We start from the raw sequence: 20,303 nt of genomic DNA on the forward strand, positions 1-20,303 counted from the left end.
CGTTATTAGCACCACGCTCTAACCAACTGAGCTAACCGGCCACGTGGTAGGAGTCAGCTGCCTGCATTTTTGACATAGGACAGATTTTCGACATAGGATCCACAGTCCATTGACATGTGTAAGTGGACATCCCACCCTTATTTATTTATTGCAGACCAGTTACACAAAATCATATAAATCACATTTGCGCTATATAAATCCTGGGTAATAATAATGATAATATATATTTATATATACAGTTTTTCACAAAAGTAAGTACACCCCTCACATTGCACTCCTCAGCCCAGCAAAACAATCAAACCTCAGCCCAACACAAGTACAATACGCATTCCTGAACCCTCTGCCGTCCGTGTGTATCGCACTCCTGTGCCGTCTGTGCGTATCGCACTCCTGTGCCGTCTGTGCGTATCGCACTCCTGTACTTTCTGTTTAAAACGCACTCCCGTGCTTTGTGCTCTGTGCAGTATGCGCTCCTTATCCCTATGCTCTGTGTAACACACACTCCTGTGCTCTGTGCGATACGCACTCCTGTGCCCTTCAGCCTGTGCAATGCATACTCCTAAGCCCTGTGTGTTACACACCTCTGAACCCTGTACTCTGTGCACTATGGGGGGTGAGTACCTGCATCTATTCTCTTAGAAGAAAAAAAGTCCTGGTTTATGTTTGAAGTCTCTGACCATCTCCTGTATCATGTCTGCAGTCTCTGACCATCTCCTGTATCATGTCTGCAGTCTCTGACCATCTCCTGTATCATGTCTGCAGTCTCTGACCATCTCCTGTATCATGTCTGCAGTCTCTGACCATCTCCTGTATCATGTCTGCAGTCTCTGACCATCTCCTGTATAATGTCTGCAGTCTCTGACCATCTCCTGTATCATGTCTGCAGTCTCTTATCATCTCCTGTACCATGTCTGCAGTCTCTGACCATCTCCTGTATCATGTCTGCAGTCTCCTGTATCATGTCTGCAGTCTCTGACCATATCTTGTATCATTTGTCTGCAGTCTCTGACCATCTCCTGTATAATGTCTGCAGTCTCTGACCATCTCCTGTATCATGTCTGCAGTCTCTTATCATCTCCTGTATCATGTCTGCAGTCTCTGACCATCTCCTGTATCATGCCTGCAGTCTCCTGTCTCATGTCTGCAGTCTCTGACCATATCTTGTATCATCATGTCTGCAGTCTCTGACCATCTACCATAGTATGTCTGCAGTCTCTGACCATTTCTTGTATCATGTCTGCAGTCTCTGACCATCTCCTGTACTATGTCTGCAGTCTCTTATCATCTCCTGTATCATGTCTGCAGTCTCTGATCATATCTTGTATCATTATGTCTGCAGTCTCTGACCATCTCCTGTATAATGTCTGCAGTCTCTGACCATCTCCTGTATCATGTCTGTAGTCTCAGACCATCTCCTGTATCATGTCTGCAGTCTCTGACCATCTCCTGTATCATGTCTGCAGTTTCAGACCATCTCCTGTATCATGTCTGCAGTCTCAGACCATCTCCTGTATCATGTCTGCAGTCTCTGACTATCTCCTGTACTATGTCTGCAGTCTCTTATCATCTCCTGTATCATGTCTGCAGTTTCTTATCATCTCCTGTATCATGTCTGCAGTCTCTGACCATCTCCTGTATCATGTCTGCAGTCTCCTGTATCATGTCTGCAGTCTCTGACCATATCTTGTATCATCATGTCTGCAGTCTCTGACCATCTACCATAGTATGTCTGCAGTCTCTGACCATTTCTTGTATCATGTCTGCAGTCTCTGACCATCTCCTGTACTATGTCTGCAGTCTCCTATCATCTCCTGTATCATGTCTGCAGTCTCTGACCATATCTTGTATCATTATGTCTGCAGTCTCTGACCATCTCCTGTATAATGTCTGCAGTCTCTTATCATCTCCTGTATCATGTCTGCAGTCTCTGACCATATCTTGTATCATTATGTCTGCAGTCTCTGACCATCTCCTGTATAATGTCTGCAGTCTCTTATCATCTCTTGTATCATGTATGCAGTCTCTGGCCATCTCTTGTATCATCATGTCTGCTGTCTGTGACCATCTCATGTATCATGTCTGCAGTTTGTGACCATCTCTTGTATCATGTCTGCAGCCTCTGACCATCTCCCATAGTATGTCTGCAGTCTCTGACCATTTCTTGTATCATGTCTGCAGTCTCTGATCATCTCTTGTATCATCATGTCTGGAGTCTCTGACAGTCTCCTGTACTATGTCTGTAGTATGTCTGGGGGCTCTTTCTACCAGACTCTCTAACAGAAGCCCTCTCTGTGTCTGTTAGAGAGACCCCCTCCAGGTCCCATTAGTGTACTCTCTTCCTGTAATTTCTTTATAGTTAAGAGATCATGGAAGGATCCCTGGGCAAAAAAAGACTCCTTAGGGGAGCATCTTTGTGTTTGAGTTGTTGACATAGAAACATTTGTAACGGGGAGGAGTTAGTAAGATGACCACGCCCATGTGAAATATTTCTGCACCCAGGTGTCAGCGACCCTAGGATCGGCCCTGAGCTTCATCCCCTCCCTTTGGAGACTGGGCTGCAGGGCAGTATTCCAGCATGATAATGACCCCAAACACGCCTCCAGGACGACCACTGCCTTGCTAAAGAAGCTAAGGGTAAAAGTGATGGACTGGCCAAGCATGTCTCCAGACCTAAACCCTATTGAGCATCTGTGGAGCATCCTCAAATGGAAGGTGGAGATGTGCAAGGTCTCTAACATTCACCAGCTTTGTAATGTCGTCATAAAGGAGTGGAAGAGGACTCCAGTGGCACCCTGTGAAGCTCTGGTGAACTCCATGTGCAAGATGGTTAAGGCAGTGCTGAAAAATAATGGTGGCCACACAAAATATTGACAATTTGGGCCCAATTACTACTACCTTTTGAGTCCCACTGCTGCGTCCTGACAGTTGAACTCGGGCCCTCCTCCCCACTCCCATATCAATGGATTTAATTGACAGCACCGAGAGACAATCAGTGCTGCCTCTCAGTGCCACCTACCAGTGCCCACCAGTGCCATCTCATCAGTGCCACTTATCAGTGCTCATCATTGCAGCCCCAACAGCGCCCAACAGCGAAAGAGAAAAATTGGACAAAAAAAGGGTGATGGGGGTGCTAAATAAACAATGTAATAAAGAACCCTTGTATGATCATATGACATGGAAATATTATTATTATTATTATTCACGATTTATATAGTGCCAACAGTTTACGCAGCGCTTTACAATGTATAGGGGGGACAACACAATTACAGTACAATACAAAAGGTACAGGAGGGCCCGGCTCATAGAGCTTAGATTCTAATGGGAGGGGGTGGTGGAACAAAAGGTAATAGCGGCAGAGAATGATTTGATGGGGGCGGCTCGGGGACAGTTAGGTGGGTGTGGGATAGGCTTCCCTGAATAAATGAGTTTTCAGGGAACTCCTAAAGGTGGACAGGGTAGGGGCTGATCGGACAGACTGGGGCAGGGCAGAAATAAAGTGGACATGTGCATAAAAGTGCAACCATAAACTTCACAACAAATATTAAAGTTAACTTGTGCTTATAGTGCAATATATAAACTTATATATGGTATAAAAAAAAGTGATCAAAAGTTCATGAAACTATAAAAGGTCCATGATATTCAACGCTGCATCTTGATTGATGGACACAAACCAAAAAAACACCAGAGGGAATTCCTTCACCGTATGTCTTAGTGACCACCCAATGTACTCAGAATTAAGAACTTCTCACCAGATGGTTGTGACCTCTTTAATTAAAAAAAGATCTAACGCGTAGACATGTGCAAAAGGAAAAAATTTGTTTAGTTTCGTTTCGTTTTAATTCGTTAATTCATTAATTTCGTTTAGTTATATTCGTTAACTTCCTTAAATTCGTTTTCGGATTTCGTTTCATTTTCTACCGAATTCGAAAAATCGGCCACATTCGAAAATATTTCAACCAAATTCGAAAATATTTCTACCGGATTGGAAATTATTTCAACATGATTCGACATTATTTCAACCACATTCGAAAATATTTTGTGACCCGACTTTAGGGCCATGTATCTCGGGGTCACTTGGTGCTACAAATTTGGATATGTTGTAGTGCTAGTACTATTGTGTTTGCATACCAAATTTGGGGTTTCTAGCTATAAGTGACCCCGAGATATGTGGCCCCAAAATCGGGTCGCAAAATGTCATTCTCTGCTCTAATAACTAATAACATTTTGCGACCCGATTTTGGGACCACATATCTCGGGGTCACTTATAGCTAGAAACACCAAATTTGGTATGCAAACACAATAATACTAGCACTACAACATATAAAAATTCTGATCAAAAACAAATCAAGAAGTGTCTAGCACCAAGTGACCCCGAGATACATGGCCCTAAAGTCGGGTCACAAAATATTTTCGAATGCGGTTGAAATAATGTCGAATCATGTTGAAATAATTTCAAATGTGGTTGAAATAATTTCGAATCATGTCGAATTCATTCGAATTCATTCGTTATATTTCTTTCGTATTCGTTGTAATTTGTTATTTTTTTATTCGGACATTCGGATGCATCCGAATGTCCTAAAGATGCAAAATTCGGCCGAATTTCGATTCGTTACGAAACGAATTGCACAAGCCTACTAATGCGCTTTTGGGAAATCCTGGAATTGGATGCCCTAGGTTACCAGATGGATCTTCAGTAACAAGACCTCCTCTCCACCAATGTTCCCATGTGGAAAGACAAAGGACAACTACATAGCGCAATACTGTATTTTATTGTTAAACCTGCATATACTGTACATAAAAAGATGTCTGCTTACATTCGTGGGTGTATAACCCGGCACTGGGAGTAGCCTGCAAAACTGTATGAGGGAACCGCTTGCTTGTCTCACATCCTATGCTGGCGTGTGTTCCACTCGTCACTTCTGGATCCCAGTTTCCCGGTTTCTCCATACCCACGAATGGAACACACGCCAGCATAGGATGTGAGACAAGCAAGCGGTTCCCTCATACAGTTTTGCAGGCTATTCCCAGTGCCGGGTTAGGCACCCCCGAATGTAAGCAGACATCTTTTTATGTATATGCGGGTTTAAAAATAAAATGCAGCATTACGCTATGTAGTTGTCCTTTGTCTTTCCACATGGGAACATTGGTGGAGAGGAGGTCTTTTTACTGAAGATCCTTCTGGTAACCTAGGGCATCCAATTCCAGAATTTCCCAATAGTGCATTAGACCTTTTTTAAATTAAAGAGATCACAACCATCTGATGAGCAGGATTTCCCAAAAGCGCATTCGATCTTTTTTTAATTAAAGAGGTCACAACCATCTGGTGAGACGTTCTTATTTCTCAGCACATTGGGTGGTCCCTAAGACATACGGTGAAGGAAATCTCTCTGGTGTTTTTTTTGGTTTGTGTCCATCAATCAAGATGCAGCGTTGAATATCATGGACCTTTTATAGTTTCATCAAATTTTATTTAATTAACTTTTGATCACTTTTTTTTTATACCATATATAAGTTTATATATTGCACTATAAGTACAAGTTCACTTATATTTGTTGTGAAGTTTATGGTTGCACTTTTATGCACATGTCCACTTTATTTCCATGTCATGTGATCATACAAGGGTTCTTTATTATATTTTTTATTTAGGGCCCCCTATCACCCCCTTTTTTTTTCATCCAATTGCACAGTGATTTTCTCACTGTTTTGGGGAGCAGTTGAGTATTGTGTGGCACAAGGTCTCCCCCTTTTCTCAAGGAGAAAAATTACCTGTTTGAAAATTTTTATAACAAACTATGAAAACGTTTTTTTATTTTTTTCGGTCTTTTTTGTTTGTTTAGCAAAAAATAACAAAGCCAGCTATAATTATACTCATTTTTCGATTTTTAAGCCAACAGCTTGCAGCATTGGAATATCAGAATGGTTCACTCCCCCAGTGGTGGGATAAGGGTAATGCAGGAGATCAGTATAATCACACACTCATCTTCCTCCACTCATCATGCACATTCCTCCACAAGGAGGAAGAGGTAGGGCATACTGTAACCTCACTGATGATAGCCAGCATCATGGCGTCCGCAGGTAGGGGCAAGGAGGGTCAAGTGCCCCCCGGGATCAGGGATCGGATCTTAAATTCCTCACAGTTGCGTCGCTATTGGGGTGCAGGCAGCCCGCACCAGTGGGGTGACACCATTAAGGTGCTGTCAAGCCCCCCCATCAGTGTAGTGTGACTTCGGGCTCTTTTCCCTGCTCAGTCCAGCAGAGAACTTGGTAGCACTGTGAATGGAGAGCTGCGGGCTATCAGAGGTTTCCCCCGCTGACCCCCCTTTCTCCTGTCAGGGAGAAGAGACGGCGGCTCTCACCAGGTTCCCCGCCCAGCTTCCTGCCCGCTCCTTTCCTTCCCTATTGGCCATAACTGAGGGCCAATCAAAGGAGACTAGGAGAGGAGAGCATCATGGTACATGCAGCCCCAAAGATTGGCGGCCCCATTTTCCACAGGGAGGAGGCTACAACTCGATCAAGAGAGAGATTGGGAGACTACACCCTTTAAAAAAACTGAGGGAGAGAGTGCTACAGGACAAAGAACGAGGAGTGTGCTAGACAGAAACCAGAGGGAGAGCCACGCTGCCCAGCGCCACCAGAGGGAGAGCCACGCTGCCCAGCACCACCAGAGGGAGAAATCCGAAGTGCTAATTTTAAAGGCTTATATGAATGGTATTGTCATAAAAAGTGTTTGGGGACCTGGGTCCTGCCACAGGGGACATGTATCAATGCAAAAAAAGTTTAAAAAACTGAAGTTTTTTTGGGAGCAGTGATTTTACAAAAATCTCTTTACTAAAAGATAAAAAAAATAAAAATGTCCCACGATGTAAATCCATCTCATGCTGCCGATGTTCCGAAAAAAGAGAAAAAAAAAGCAGCAACAGCTCCGCCTCCATGGGAGGCTCCCGCCGAGTGACCCTTCTTCTCGGTGACAGCTGTTATTTAGCTTAGGACGGGGCCACTCAGTGTCGTAAATGGGTGACCCCGCCTTCCTCTGATGTCATGTGGCGTCAGAGGGGGGCGGGGTTACCCGTTTACATCCCCGGGTGGCCCTGCCCTCAGCTGTATAACAGCTGTCACCGAGAAGAAGCTTCACTCGACGGGTGCCTCCTGTGGAGGCGGAGCTGTTGCAGCTTTTTTTTCTTTTTTTCTGATCGTCGGTGGCGGGAGATGGATTTACATTGCGGGACATTTTTATTTTAAATTTTTTTAATAAAGGACTTTTCCCAAAGTGTCTCCTTCTTTTTTATAATTTTTTACACTTTTCTTGTGAAATGGCCGGGATCTGAGGGTCCCCTTGTTAAAAGGGGCTTCCAGATTCCATAAGTCCCCCGCCCTAAGACCCCCACAACCACCCGGCAAGCGTTGTGGGGATGAGGCCCTTGTCCCCATCAACATGGGGACAAGGTGCTTTGGGGGGCTACTCCAATGCACCCTCCCCATGTTAAGGGCATGTGGCCTGGTACGGTTCAGGAGGGGGGCGCTCTCTCGCCCTCCCCCTCTTTTCCTGTGGCTTGCCAGGTTGCATACTCGGATAAGGGTCAGGTATGGATTTTGGGGGGAGGGGCCTACACCATTTTTTTTCAATCTTGGCACAGGATTCCCCTTAAAATCCATACCACATACCAGACCTGAAGGGCCTGGTTTGGATTTTGGGGGGGCCCCCACACAATTTTGAAAAATATGTTTTGGTTAATTTTGCTTAATATTCACCTTTGGGCCTGGTAATGGACTGGGGGGCCCATGCCGCTTTTTCAATGAGTTTTATCTATATTGCCAACAATTCATTACAGCTGTGATCAGTTTTAAATTACTTTTTTTCCTTTAGAAATGTAATTTTGCTGTGGTACTGTTCTAAACACGGGAAAAATTGGCCACTTTACAGGCATACTATAGACACCCAGGGCTGGTGCAAGGGTTTTTGACACCCTAGGCGAAACCTAATTTCCCCCCCCCCTGACTTCACCCCTTTTGTCCTGCCCATGTATACCCCACCTTTTTAATGAAGCACCCATCAAATGCAGCCCACCGGTCCCCATCAAATGCAGCCTCACCAGCGCCCATCAATGCAGCCTCACCAGCGCCCACCAATGCAGCCACACCAGTGCTCATCAAAGCAGCCTCACCAGTGCTCATAAAAGCAGCCCCCCCAGCGCCCATCAATGTAGCCTCACCAGCGCCCATCAATGTAGCCTCACCAGTGCACATCAATGCAGCCTACTCGTGCCCATCAATGAATGTTTGCTTGCTTCCATTCATTCAGGAGTTGGGACACAGACACAGTCCTCCGCCGCCACTACGCCTCTAATATGTACAAATGGAGCGGTGGCTGCCTGCTGATGCTGAGACTTAGTTGCTTGTTGCAAAGAGAACAGAGTAGTAACACCAGTGGCTGGGCGCCCCTAGGCAGCAGTGCGCCCTAGGCGGCTGCCTAGTTTGCCTAGTGGTAGCACCGGCCCTGTAGACACCCCCCAGGCACGATATTCAAAGGAATATGTCATTTTTATTGGTTTTGTAAGTTGACCTCCCTTTATTTGAGAGATAGTTCTCCGTCTAAAGGTTATCCCATATTTATAGATATCCTTGATTTAATTTCTACTCCTGATGATTGGCATGAGCCATGAAACGTGCGTCGAGTATATATCCAACTGATGCCCAGACAAGTTTGGCTCACCATGAGCAATTGCTTATGTTTATTGATTTTATGAATGAATGAGTGTGTCTATGCATTTGCATTGTTAACCATGTTGCATTCTATTCTGTATAATACCTGTATATTTAACCACTACAGATCCGCGCTATTGCCAAATGACGGCATTAGCGCGGACCTACATTTCCGGGACTACGTCTATTGACGTAGTCCTGGTTACGAGCGGCCTGCGCGCCCCCTGAGGGGCGCGCGCGGCGCGCTCTGTGATCGGCGAGTCCGTGAGACTCGCCTGATCACCGATCCGTGTAAGGGGTCGATCCCGACCCCTTATCACGTGATCAGCTGTCAGCCAATGACAGCTGATCATGTGATAGAACGGAGCCGGTAATCGGCTATTATTCCTCCTCGCGCTGACAGCGCGAGGAGAGAAAAAAAAAGCCGATCGCCGGCGGCCGTGATCGGGACATCGGTCCCGATCACGGCCATGAAAAAAGGGACCACCTGCCACCTGCCTGTGCCCACCTGCCTCCCGCAGTGCCATCCTGAAATAAAATAAAAGCAAAAGTAAGTGCCCCCCGTCAGTGCCCCCCCTCAGTGCCCACAGTGCCCACAGTGCCACCCACAGTGCCACCCACAGTGCCACCCACAGTGCCACCCACAGTGCCACCCCACAGTGCCACCCACAGTGCCACCCAATCTGCCTCAAAGGTGCTGCACCCCAGTGCCGCCCATCAGTGCCCAGCAGTGCCGCCCATCTGTGCCCAGCAGTGCCGCCCATCAGTGCCCAGCAGTGCCACCTATCAGAGCCACCTATCAGTGCCACCTATCAGTGCCCATCAGTCCCATCTATCTGTGGTACCTATCAGTGCCCATCCGTGCCACCCATCCGTGCCACTTATCTGTGCCACCCATCCGTGCCATCTTATCTGTGCCCATCTTTGCCCATCAGTGCCGCCTTATCTGTGCCCATCGGTGCCGCCTTATCTGTGCCTATTAGTGCCGCCTTAACTATGCCTATCAGTGCCCACCGGCGCAGCCCATCAGTGCCCACCGGTGCAGCCCATCAGTGCCCACCAATGCAGCCCATCAGTGCCCACCAATGCAGCCTATCAGTGCCGCCTAATCAGCGCACTTCAATGAAGGAGAAAAATGACCCGTTTGCAAAATTTTATAACAAACTATTAAAACATGATTTTTTTTTTTTTTTTTTTTGCATCTTTTTTTGTTTGTTTAGCAAAAAATAAAACTCCGAGCTGTAACTAAATACCACCAAAAGAAAGCTCTATTTGTGGGAAAAAAATGATAAAAATTTCATTTGGGTACAGTGTTGTATGCCCGCGCAATTGTCATTCAAAGTGCATCAGCGCTGAAAGCTGAAAATTGGTCTGGGACTGAGGGGGGTTTAAGTGCCCAGTAAGCAAGTGGTTAAAGAAGTGCATGTAAACAAGTATATCATAGTTTACTGTATCTCAGACTGACACATTTCATGATGTGATTTGTATTTTATAAATAAATGTAATTAAAGTATACATTCAGTGACATGCCTCATTTAAAGTCCCATTTCCCTCTTTCTCCAAATGTTGTACATATATTAGGGATGGAGGCTTTGCCGCTGTCACAGATAGATTGTGTCGGGTTGCATGACAAAACTTTTTTTGCATTGATACATGTCCCCTGGGGCAGGACCCAGGTCCCCAAACACTTTTTATGACAATAACTTGCATATAAGCATTTAAAATTAGAACTTTTGTTTTTTCATGTTAACGTCTTACATGATCAGATTATCCGGTGGACTTAGTCTGGTGGACAAACCGCCTGGAAAGTCCGACGGACTTTCCGAACAAGCGGACCTGCCCACACACAACTGGACATTTCCGGCGTACTAGGCCCGCGGACTTTTGAAATGAACGGACTTGCCCACACACGGAGGAAAGTCCGTTCATTTTGAACCCGGCTCCAGGTAGCCGGGACTAGCGAAGGAAGTCAATGTTGCCGCCTTCGGCGGCGAGATTGACACGTCGCTGGCCCCGTCACCTGGTATGGACTTAAAGGGAAAGCTCTACGCCGAAAAAAACGGCGTGGGGGTCCCCCCCAAGGTCCATATCAGACCCTTATCCGAGCACGCAGCCCGGCCGGTCAGGAAAGGGGGTGGGGACCAGGGGGCTGTGCGGCCCCCACACCCCAAAGCACCTTGTCCCCATGTTGATGAGGACAAGGGCCTCTTCCCGACAACCCTGGCCATTGGTTGTCCGGGTCTGCGGGCGGGGGGCTTATCAGAATCCAGCATCCTCTGGGACTGTGACATCATAATGGGCGGGGACATCACCCGGTGATGTCCCTATATAAGACGCCGCACACCGCGTACCTGTCATTGTGGCCAGAGAGAGCCAGAGAGAGCGTTGAGTCAACATCTCAAGGAAGAAGAAGAACAACAAGAAGCAGAGAAGGTGGCGGCAGAAGACCGGGCCACTGCTAGTAAAAGAGCTGGAAGAAGGAGCGGAGGCCCGGCAAGAAGAACCGAAGAGGGGGACAAGACCCCCGAAGTCGGAAGAAGAGGCGGCGGCGACAGTAGACCGGGCCACCGCTAGTAAAAGAGCTAAAGGAAGAAAGCGTAGGCCCGGCAAGAAGAACCGAAGAGGTGGACAAGACCCCCGAAGTCGGAAGAAGACCACCGGGTGGCGACGAAGAAGAACGCCGGGCTCCTCCGCTAGTAAAAGAGCTAGCAGAAGATAGTGGAGGAGTCCGGTGAGAAGACCCCCCCAAGACAGAAGAAGACCCCCGGACCTGTGCAATAAATTATTTTAAACCCTTGTGTGGTGTATTTTTGTTGAAATTTTTTTCACCAGGTGAATGGGTAGGGGTACATGGTACCCCATACTCATTCACATAGGGTGGGGGGCCGGTATCTGGGGGCCCCCTTATTAAAGGGGGCTCCTGGATTCCGATAAGCCCCCTGCCCGCAGACCCTGACAACCAACGGCCAGGGTTGTCGGGAAGAGGCCCTTGTCCTCATCAACATGGGGACAAGGTGCTTTGAGGTGGGGGGGCTGCACGGCCCCCCTACCCCAAAGCACCCCCCCATGTTGAGGGCACGTGGCCTAGTACGGCTCAGGAGGGGGGGTGCTCGCTCGTCCCCACCCCCTTTCCTGACCGGCCAGGCTGCGTGCTTGCATAAGGGTCTGATATGGACCTTGGGGGGAACTCCCACGCCGTTTTTTCGGCGTAGAGCTTCCCCTTTAAGTCCATACCAGGTGACGGGGCCAGCGACGTGTCAATTTCACGACATTGAATTCCTTCGCTAGTCCCGGTTACCTGGAGCCACGTTCAAAATGAACAGACTTTTCTCTGTGTGCAGGAAAGTCTGTTCATTCCGCAGCCCGCAGTCCGGCGGAAAATTTTTGAGTCAAAACTATTTTCTAAGTCCGCCGGACTTTTGGGGAAAAAAAGTCCGCCGGAGCCCACACACTCTGGACCAAGTCCAGGCCGCCGGATAGTCTGATCGTGTGTACGCGGCAATAGACTTTAACGGTGTTCCGCGGCTTTTAAATTTGCCGCGAACACTACATAATGTTCGCTGTTTGACATTCAACTCTAACCTCGGCTCATCTCCAGTCAAAGCCAAAGTCGTATCCAAGCTGCACTTATCCAAAGCTGCATCAAAGTTGAACTCCAAATTTGGCGCAACTTTGGAGTCATACAAGTGTGAATGGAGCCTAAACTTTGTTCTCAATAATCCTGCATGCACCCGTTGTGGGTGCCTGTAATCATGGGAACAAGCATGAAATGCCCAGTTAACAGCCTCCCCTGGTTTGGGTCTGATTTTTTGATTTAACAAATAAAGATACTGTTAAATGGTGAAAACGTGCTTATATTGAGATCAGAGTTTTCTCTTTAGCATATTTGTCTTTTAACTTTTTTTTTTCTATTGGGTCCGTACAGTATACATAACATAGTACAAGGTTAGGCACAATAGTAGAGCAATCTCTAGCTGCACATACCTAACACACCTAAATGGGTACATATGTATGGAATCCCTGGTTAGGGTCACTATACATGTTATAATCAAATTTAGATTTACCAAAAGTATATAATATGAACCCCCATGCTCACTCACATGGGAGGGGGCAGTATCCTGGGACCCCCTTTTTAAAGGGGCTTCCAGATTCCAATAAGTCATCCCCTGTACCCCCACAATTATCAGAGTCTGGAAGCCCCTTTAACAAGGGGTCCCCCAGATCCTGTCCCCCATGTGAATGAGTAAGGGGGTACATAGTACCTCTACTTAATCACGCAAAAAAATTGCCATAATAAATAAAAACCCAGAGTCAGTTTTTGACAAGCTCTTTATTAAAAAATGCAAATAACATTACTTGTAAATGCTGGGACTGTATATGCTCTGGACTGCTATATATCAGTAGTAACAATTGGATGTTCTGTTACTACACATGAGCTTGCTCAAGATTTACTTTATATAAACAATACCAGTGCCTCAAAAAATTTGTGCGAGGGATCCTTCCCAAACAAGGTAGCTATAATAGCCCCCATCCACAATTCTGGACAACAACGAAAAAGCATGTAGAGGAGTTTCACAACTTTTGCTGGGACTAGGTACCATCTTCAGTGGAGTTTGAAATTCTTCTCCAATGTTATGGCATTTTAGGAACAAGGTTTGGTGGTTGCCCAATATGGTGACCACATTTTATCTCCCAGTGGGGCACCTAGGTCCAATTTCTGGACATAGTGAGTGGAGGTGTTTGAGGGGAGGTAATCAATGATAGGTAAAGCAAGTAAATGAGGCCTAGGCTGCGTAGATAATTTCCCCATTTCTACTCGAACTGTGTGAAGGTGTCAAAGGCGTGTTCAATGCGATGAACAAAATTCTTCATGAAAGTATTGAAACAAATTTAGAGTAGAGTTTATATAGGTGGGAGCTATTCGTATGGATCCAAAGTTTAAATTGCTCTTGGGACTCCACACCACAAAACGCTGTTTTTAAGGTAAGACAGTAAAGAGAGGTGTGGTGAAATAGGGCAGCCAGAGTGGATTTCCAAACTCTAAAGCTATAAAAGGGTGGTGTATTCTAGGTGGCTCTTTTGAGAGAAGCCATATGTATGTTGTATGTTTTTAAATTGGACCTTTATCATTACTGCTCATCTGCCCAAAACAACAACAACACATGCATTTGTGCACAGGGTTTGTCCAGCTTGAAAAATCTTACAGCAAATGGTCAGTGGACATCTATAAAGAAATGGGATAGAATATCTAGTTTGTGAGCTACTAACTCCTGTATGAATACAGGTTTAAAGATCTACTGCCCTCTACTGTTAGCTGGTAATATCAGTGTTATGTATAATTATGTAATAGCACTTCCTGTCTCTGGAGGATGGCAATAAAACCCCAGAAGGAGGAAGTGGACAGAGAAAGAGGAGCTGACACCACATGTCCACATACATGAACTTCAATACTGTATTTTATCCTGGCTAGAAGGAGAGACTAATGCCCTGTACACACGGTCGGACTTTTCGACGGAAAATGTGCGATCGGATCGTGTTGTCGGAAAATCTGATCGCGTGTGGGCTCCATCTGACTTTTTCTGTCTGAATTTCCGACACACAAAGTTTGAGAACAGGATCGAAAATTTTCCGACAACAAAATCCGATCGCTTAAATTCTGATCGTGTGTAGACAATTTTGACGGACAAAGTACCACGCATGCTCAGTATAAATTAAGAGACCACAGCTATTGGCTACTGGCCCGTTTATAGTCCCGACATACGTGTTGTATGTCACCTTGTTCAGAACGATCAGATTTTCTGACAACTTCGTCCGACCGTGTGTATGTAAGACAAGTTTGGCACAAAATCCGTCGGAAAAAATCTGATGGATCTTGTTGTCGGAATGTCCGACCGTGTGTACAGGGCATCATAGGTAATTGTTCCTGTGTTCTGGCTGTTTAATTGTAGCTGCCTATAACATCTTGATCTGAATCCTAGTGACAGATGAGTCTCTGTCCTATTGTTATTATCTTAAATGCACAGTGCTAGATAGCTAGATCTGTGCTACTGTATGTGTATAGTGGTCACATTTTAGTATATTTGTTAGTGAACCTGTTTATTTCAATGGTGTTTATATGCAGCTCCTGTTATTTTAGTTAACTCTATCCCTTCTGGGCTGAGGACCAGGTTAGACATCTGACAGCCACTTCTTTTAGTTAGAAGTCCGGTTGCATGTCCGATTAAAAACTACCAGGGAGGGACAAACGTGCAAGAGTAGATAGGCTGACTTTGAGTTTCATTGCCACACCATAGTTTCTGCATGTGAGAAGCTGCGTTCCAGGCTGGTCTGACAGCAGTTGAAGGATTTTCTCATTGCTGTTGATCTTGTCTTCAGGTCTCTGACACAATAAAGGATGCCACACCATGATCAGCCTCAGGGGCCCCTGCAACTGAACTTTGCTGCAGCATTCATATGAAGGTATCTCTGTTAATAACTATCCATACCCAAGTGCTGTATACAGTATGTGTACAATTCCTCCAGGACTCCTATCAGGTCCTTTGTTGGTATTATCTATTTGTACATTTAATGCTCCGTACTGTTATTAATCTTTTCTTATATAGAGCTTGTATTTTTTTCTATACTGTGTGCATCTACAGTGCCTTGAAAAAGTATTCATACACCTTGAAATTTTCCACATTTTGTCATGTTACAACCAAAAGCGTAAATGTATTTTATTGGGATTTTATGCGATAAACCAACAGTGGCACATAATGGTGAAGTTGAAGGAAAATGATAAATGGTTTACAATTGTTTTATACAAATATATATTTGAAAAGTGTGGCGTGCATTTGTATTCAGCCCCCTTTACTCTGATACCCCTAACTAAAATCTCAAGGAACCAATTGCCTTCAGAAGTCACCTAATTAGTAAATAGAGTAAACCTGTGTGTAATGTAATCTCTGAGAATGTTCTGAGAAACCTTCAGATGTTTGTTAGGGAACCTTAGTGAACAAACAGTATAATGAAGGCCAAAGAACACACCAGACAGGTCAGGGATATAGTTGTGGAGAAGTTTAAAGCAGGGTTAGGTTATAAAAATATATCCCAAGCTTTGAACTTCCAATGGAGCACTGTTCAATCCATCATTGGAAAAAGGAAAGAGTATGGTACAACTGCAAACCTACCAAGGCATGGCCGTCCACCTAAACTGACAGGCCGGGCAAGGGGGGGATTTAATGAGAGAAGCACCCGAGAGGCCCATGGTAACTCTGGAGGAGCTACAAAGATTCACAGCTCAGGTGGGAGAATCTGTACACAGGACAACTATTAGTCATGCACTCCACAAATCTGGCCTTTATGGAAGAGTGCCAAGAAGAAAGTCATTGTTGAAAGAAAGCCATAAGAAGTTCCATTTGTAGTTTGTGAGAAGCCATATGGGTGACACAGCAAACATGTGGAAGAAGGTGCTCTGGTCAGATGAGACAAAAATTTAACTTTTTGGCCTTAAAGCAAAACGCTATGTGTGGCGGAAAACTAACAATGCACATCACCCTGAACACACCATCCCCACTGTGAACCATGGTGGTGGCAGCATCATGTTGTGGGAATGCTTTTCTTGAGCAGGGACAGGGAAGCTGATCAGAGTTGATTGGAAGATGGATGGCGCCAAATAATCACAATCTTAGAAGAAAACCTGTTAGAGTCTGCAAAAGACTTGAGACTGGGTAGAGGTTCACCTTCCAGCAGGACAAGGACCCTAATCATACAGCCAGAGCTACAATGGAATGGTTTAGATCAAAGCATATTCATGTGTTAGCATGGCCCAGTCAATGTCCAGACCAAAATACAATTGAGAATCTGTGGCAAGATTTGATAATTGCTGTTCACAGACGCTCTCCATCCAATCTGACAGAGCTTGAGATATTTTCCAATGAAAAATTGGCAAAAATGTCCCTCTCTAGATGTGCAAAGTTGGTAGAGACATCCCCAAAAAGACTTGCAGCTGTAACTGCAGTGAAAGGGAGTTCTACAAAGTATTGACTCGGGGGGGCTGAATACAAATGTACCCCACACTTTTCACATATTTATTTGTAAAAATGTTGAAAACCATTTATCATTTTCATTCCACTTCACAATTATAGGCTACTTTGTGTGTACATTTTTGGTTGTAACCTGAAATGTGGAAAATTTCAAGGGGTATGAATACTTTTTCAAGGCACTGTATCTACTTCTGATTAATGTTATATGCTGGTTGCAGTAGTTCCTCTGCTCCTAATTACTTTGATTCGATTTCCAGTTGATTTCCTAGGACGGGAATCCCCTCTGTTCACAGAGGCCCTGCCCTGGGTGGAGGCACTGCCAACTTTCCTATTAAACTTACTCTTCCACTTAGCAAGGATTCTGGTTCTCTTATTTACATACAGGTTTAGTGCAATATCCTGTTTGGGGAGGGTAATTTCTCCTACCCCCAAAAAGAGGGTTTGCAGACTTTTCCACAAGCGACTTTTCCACTGCATACTAACCACAGGGGGCTGTTCACTTTGCCACCATACCTCCGAAGAATATCTCACTCTGAAAAAGAAGAGAGTCAATGGCCAGCCCCAGCCAAAAACATCATTCGTCATCAAACATGTCATTTGATCTCAGATCCTGTGCTTGTGAAAGCAGGACAGGGAATAAGAGAAAAAGTTAGCATAAAAGTTTGGACTGGAGTTGGACTTTATGCTGAATAGTACTATTCCAGTCAATCTGTGGTTGGTCCCTTTAATCCCATATGTGGCAGAGGTCACTTTACAGCATCTGAGAAGTCAACAGATACCTGAGTAAGAGATGGTTTTGCACTAGAACATGTTGTTTCTAGTAATAATGGTAGGCAGCTTGTCCAAAACAATATACAGTAGGCATGGAGAAACAAGGCTGGGTGCCAATACACCAATAGAAACCAGACAATCTCCCGGCACCCTCTATGTCTGTTGTGTGGCTTCTTGGAATGAGGGCCCCAATATACCAAGGGAGTTGGCAGGGATGGACCCTACAGAGACTCAAATAGCACAAATGTGATTTACAACAACAGTAGTGAAAATAAAACACCCTTTTAGGTTTACAGCTGTCATAAACATAAAAGTTATATTGGCATGAAATATCAATCTCCTATAGCAGGGAGATTTGTTCAGGTAAATATAGTGTTCTTAAAGCAGCGTAGTGCTACCTCGAAGGAGCCACTGGAAAAGATGGGTTTTCTGTTCTTTTCCACTGACTTTTACAGGCCTCGACCTTACTGACATACCATTTTTGTTCTCTTTATAGCACGATAAATACATACTAACTCCTTAAAGGATGAGTTGACGTTTTTGAAAAAAATAATAAATGCACATTTTTTGAAGGTAAATAAAGTGTACATTTATTATTTTTTGTTGCAGCTTTTGGAAAGCATTGCACCAGCGATCGCTGATGCCATGCAGGTCTCCTGCAGATCTATCAGTGTATCTGTGTGCCCGTACACCCTGTACCGGAAAGCGGATATACTGACAGGAAGCGCTGTGGTAGTTAATTGAGAACTACAAGCAGACAGCGATAAAGGATGCCTGGGCTTGTAGTTCATACACACACACACAGCTGTGTGAATGAATGACGTGGCCATGTTGGTGGAGTGCTGCTGATTTAAAAAAGTGACAGCTAGTACGGGGAACTTTCCCAGTAGCATTGGGAACCCTAAAAACGGGTGAAACATGGAACATGTTCCCAAAGGGGAATTTATCCTTTAACCACTTCCCGCTTAGCCTGTAGCAAAATGATGGCTGGGCAGTGGCTCTCCCATTATGACTGAACTTGATATGACGTCCTTCAGAACAAGCCGCTGGTGAGCGTCAATGATGGTAAAGAGCCTATGACTTAGGTTCTTTACCATGTGATCAGTTGTGTCCAAGCACTGACAGGGAGCTAGTAGAGGAGAGCCGATAAGTGACTCTCCTCACAGGGGGATCTGCACTGATAATTAATGCAGTGATTATCAGTGCAGCCCCATCAGTGATGCCCACTAGTGCTCACCAGTGTTGCCCATCAGTGATGCCTGTCAGTGCCCCTCATCAGTGCCCATCATTGCCACCTATCAGTGCCCATCATTTCTGCCTATCAGTGCCCATAAAGCCTGACCATCAGTGCCACCTATCAGTGCCCATCAGTGCTGCATATCAATGCTGCCTATCAGTGTCCATCAGTGCTGCATATTGGTGCCTCCTCATTAGTGCCACCTCATCAGTGCCCATCAGTGCCGCCTCATCAGTGCACAATAGTGCAACCTCATCAGAGCACATCAGTGAAGGAGAAAACTTACTTATTTACTAAATTTTATAACAGAAACAAAGTAATCCTTTTTTTTTTCTTAAAACTTGTGTTTTTTTTTTTTTTTATTAAATACCATCAAAAGAAAGCTCAATCTGTAAAAAATTGTAAAAATGTTGTTTGGATACGACGTTGCATGACCACGCAGATGTCATTCAAAATGTGAGAATGCTAAAAGCTGAAAATTGGCCTGGGCAGGAAGGGGGTGACAGTGCCCGTTATTGAAGTGGTGACAGTGCTCGTTATTGAAACGCTCTATACTCAGTTGGTCTAAAGCCCCATACACACTATCAGTTTTTCTGCTGAGTTTTTCCTTCAGATTTACCAAAACCATATAATATGAGGTCAAACCTTAGGAGTTTCCAATTGTATGCAATCAGGCAGGCCCTTGCATTACATGGTTTTGGTAAACCTGATGGAAAAACTCAGCAGAAAAACTGATAGTGTGTATGGGGCATAAGGAACAAGAGACATACAAGGAGTAAACTGTTCCCGTCTATTAAGATGGGAAGATGGGTTTTTGGAACATATACAATCAAAGTCAGTTAACCTTTCACAATTCAATACTCTGGGTAAGCAAGAATCAGGAAAGAGACACAGAAAAAAACCCAACAAATATTATGTGATAGCCCAAATCAGCATGGACAGTAGAAATACCACCCTGAGTACCTAACAGGCTTTAAGAGCGGGAGCAAAGTCAGTAGTCAGTAGTAAGGAGAACAGCAGCAATGATCTTATTATACAAGAGAGTGGGGAAGTAGTCAATGTTTGTCTCTCAGCGGTTTATCAGATGTTAAATTCAGATGGGCCGCTCACCAACTCCTCAAGAGATGCTGTAGTTTTGCAATGAAAAGGGGGCCACCTTTGCAGGCAGACTCCAAGATGGTGTTTGTATTAGTGGTGACTCGCTTGGCAGTTCAGCTGGTCTGGCGGAAATAATAGGTCTTTAGACTGCCGGTGGATCAGTAGAGGTGGTAAATGTAGCAACTTCACATTAACCAACCCAATCAGTAGGTTGCACAAGAACGTTCTGAACCCAGTTAGTTTCAGCCTCCACCTGGATCTGCTCATTCCAATAAGTCTGCACTGCTCGACTCCCACAGCTCCAGGAGCGCTGGCTTTTCCTGGGCAGAGAATAGAAAAGGCTTCCCCTAGCTCCTCCTGCTTCACAGACCATTAATATGTGTAGTTTAGAGTAACTTTCACCCTGTAACATGACTATTGCCTTGGACTACATTCCCCCAGTACCCCAAGAGTTTGTCAGTCTGTAGACTTAGGGT

General features: G+C 45.1%; 1 pseudogene; it reads right to left on the reverse strand.

Moving 5' to 3' along the window:
* Nucleotides 1-5,910: 5,910 nt before the first annotated feature.
* On the reverse strand, nucleotides 5,911-6,051 carry LOC143965188 (U8 small nucleolar RNA; annotated as a pseudogene).
* Between the last annotated feature and the right edge of the window lie 14,252 nt (nucleotides 6,052-20,303).

The sequence above is a fragment of the Lithobates pipiens genome, unplaced genomic scaffold, assembly GCF_037356315.1.
Source record: "Lithobates pipiens isolate NorthernLeopardFrog02 unplaced genomic scaffold, aLitPip1_a1.2 Scaffold_8, whole genome shotgun sequence".
In the NCBI taxonomy this organism is placed as follows: domain Eukaryota; kingdom Metazoa; phylum Chordata; class Amphibia; order Anura; family Ranidae; genus Lithobates; species Lithobates pipiens.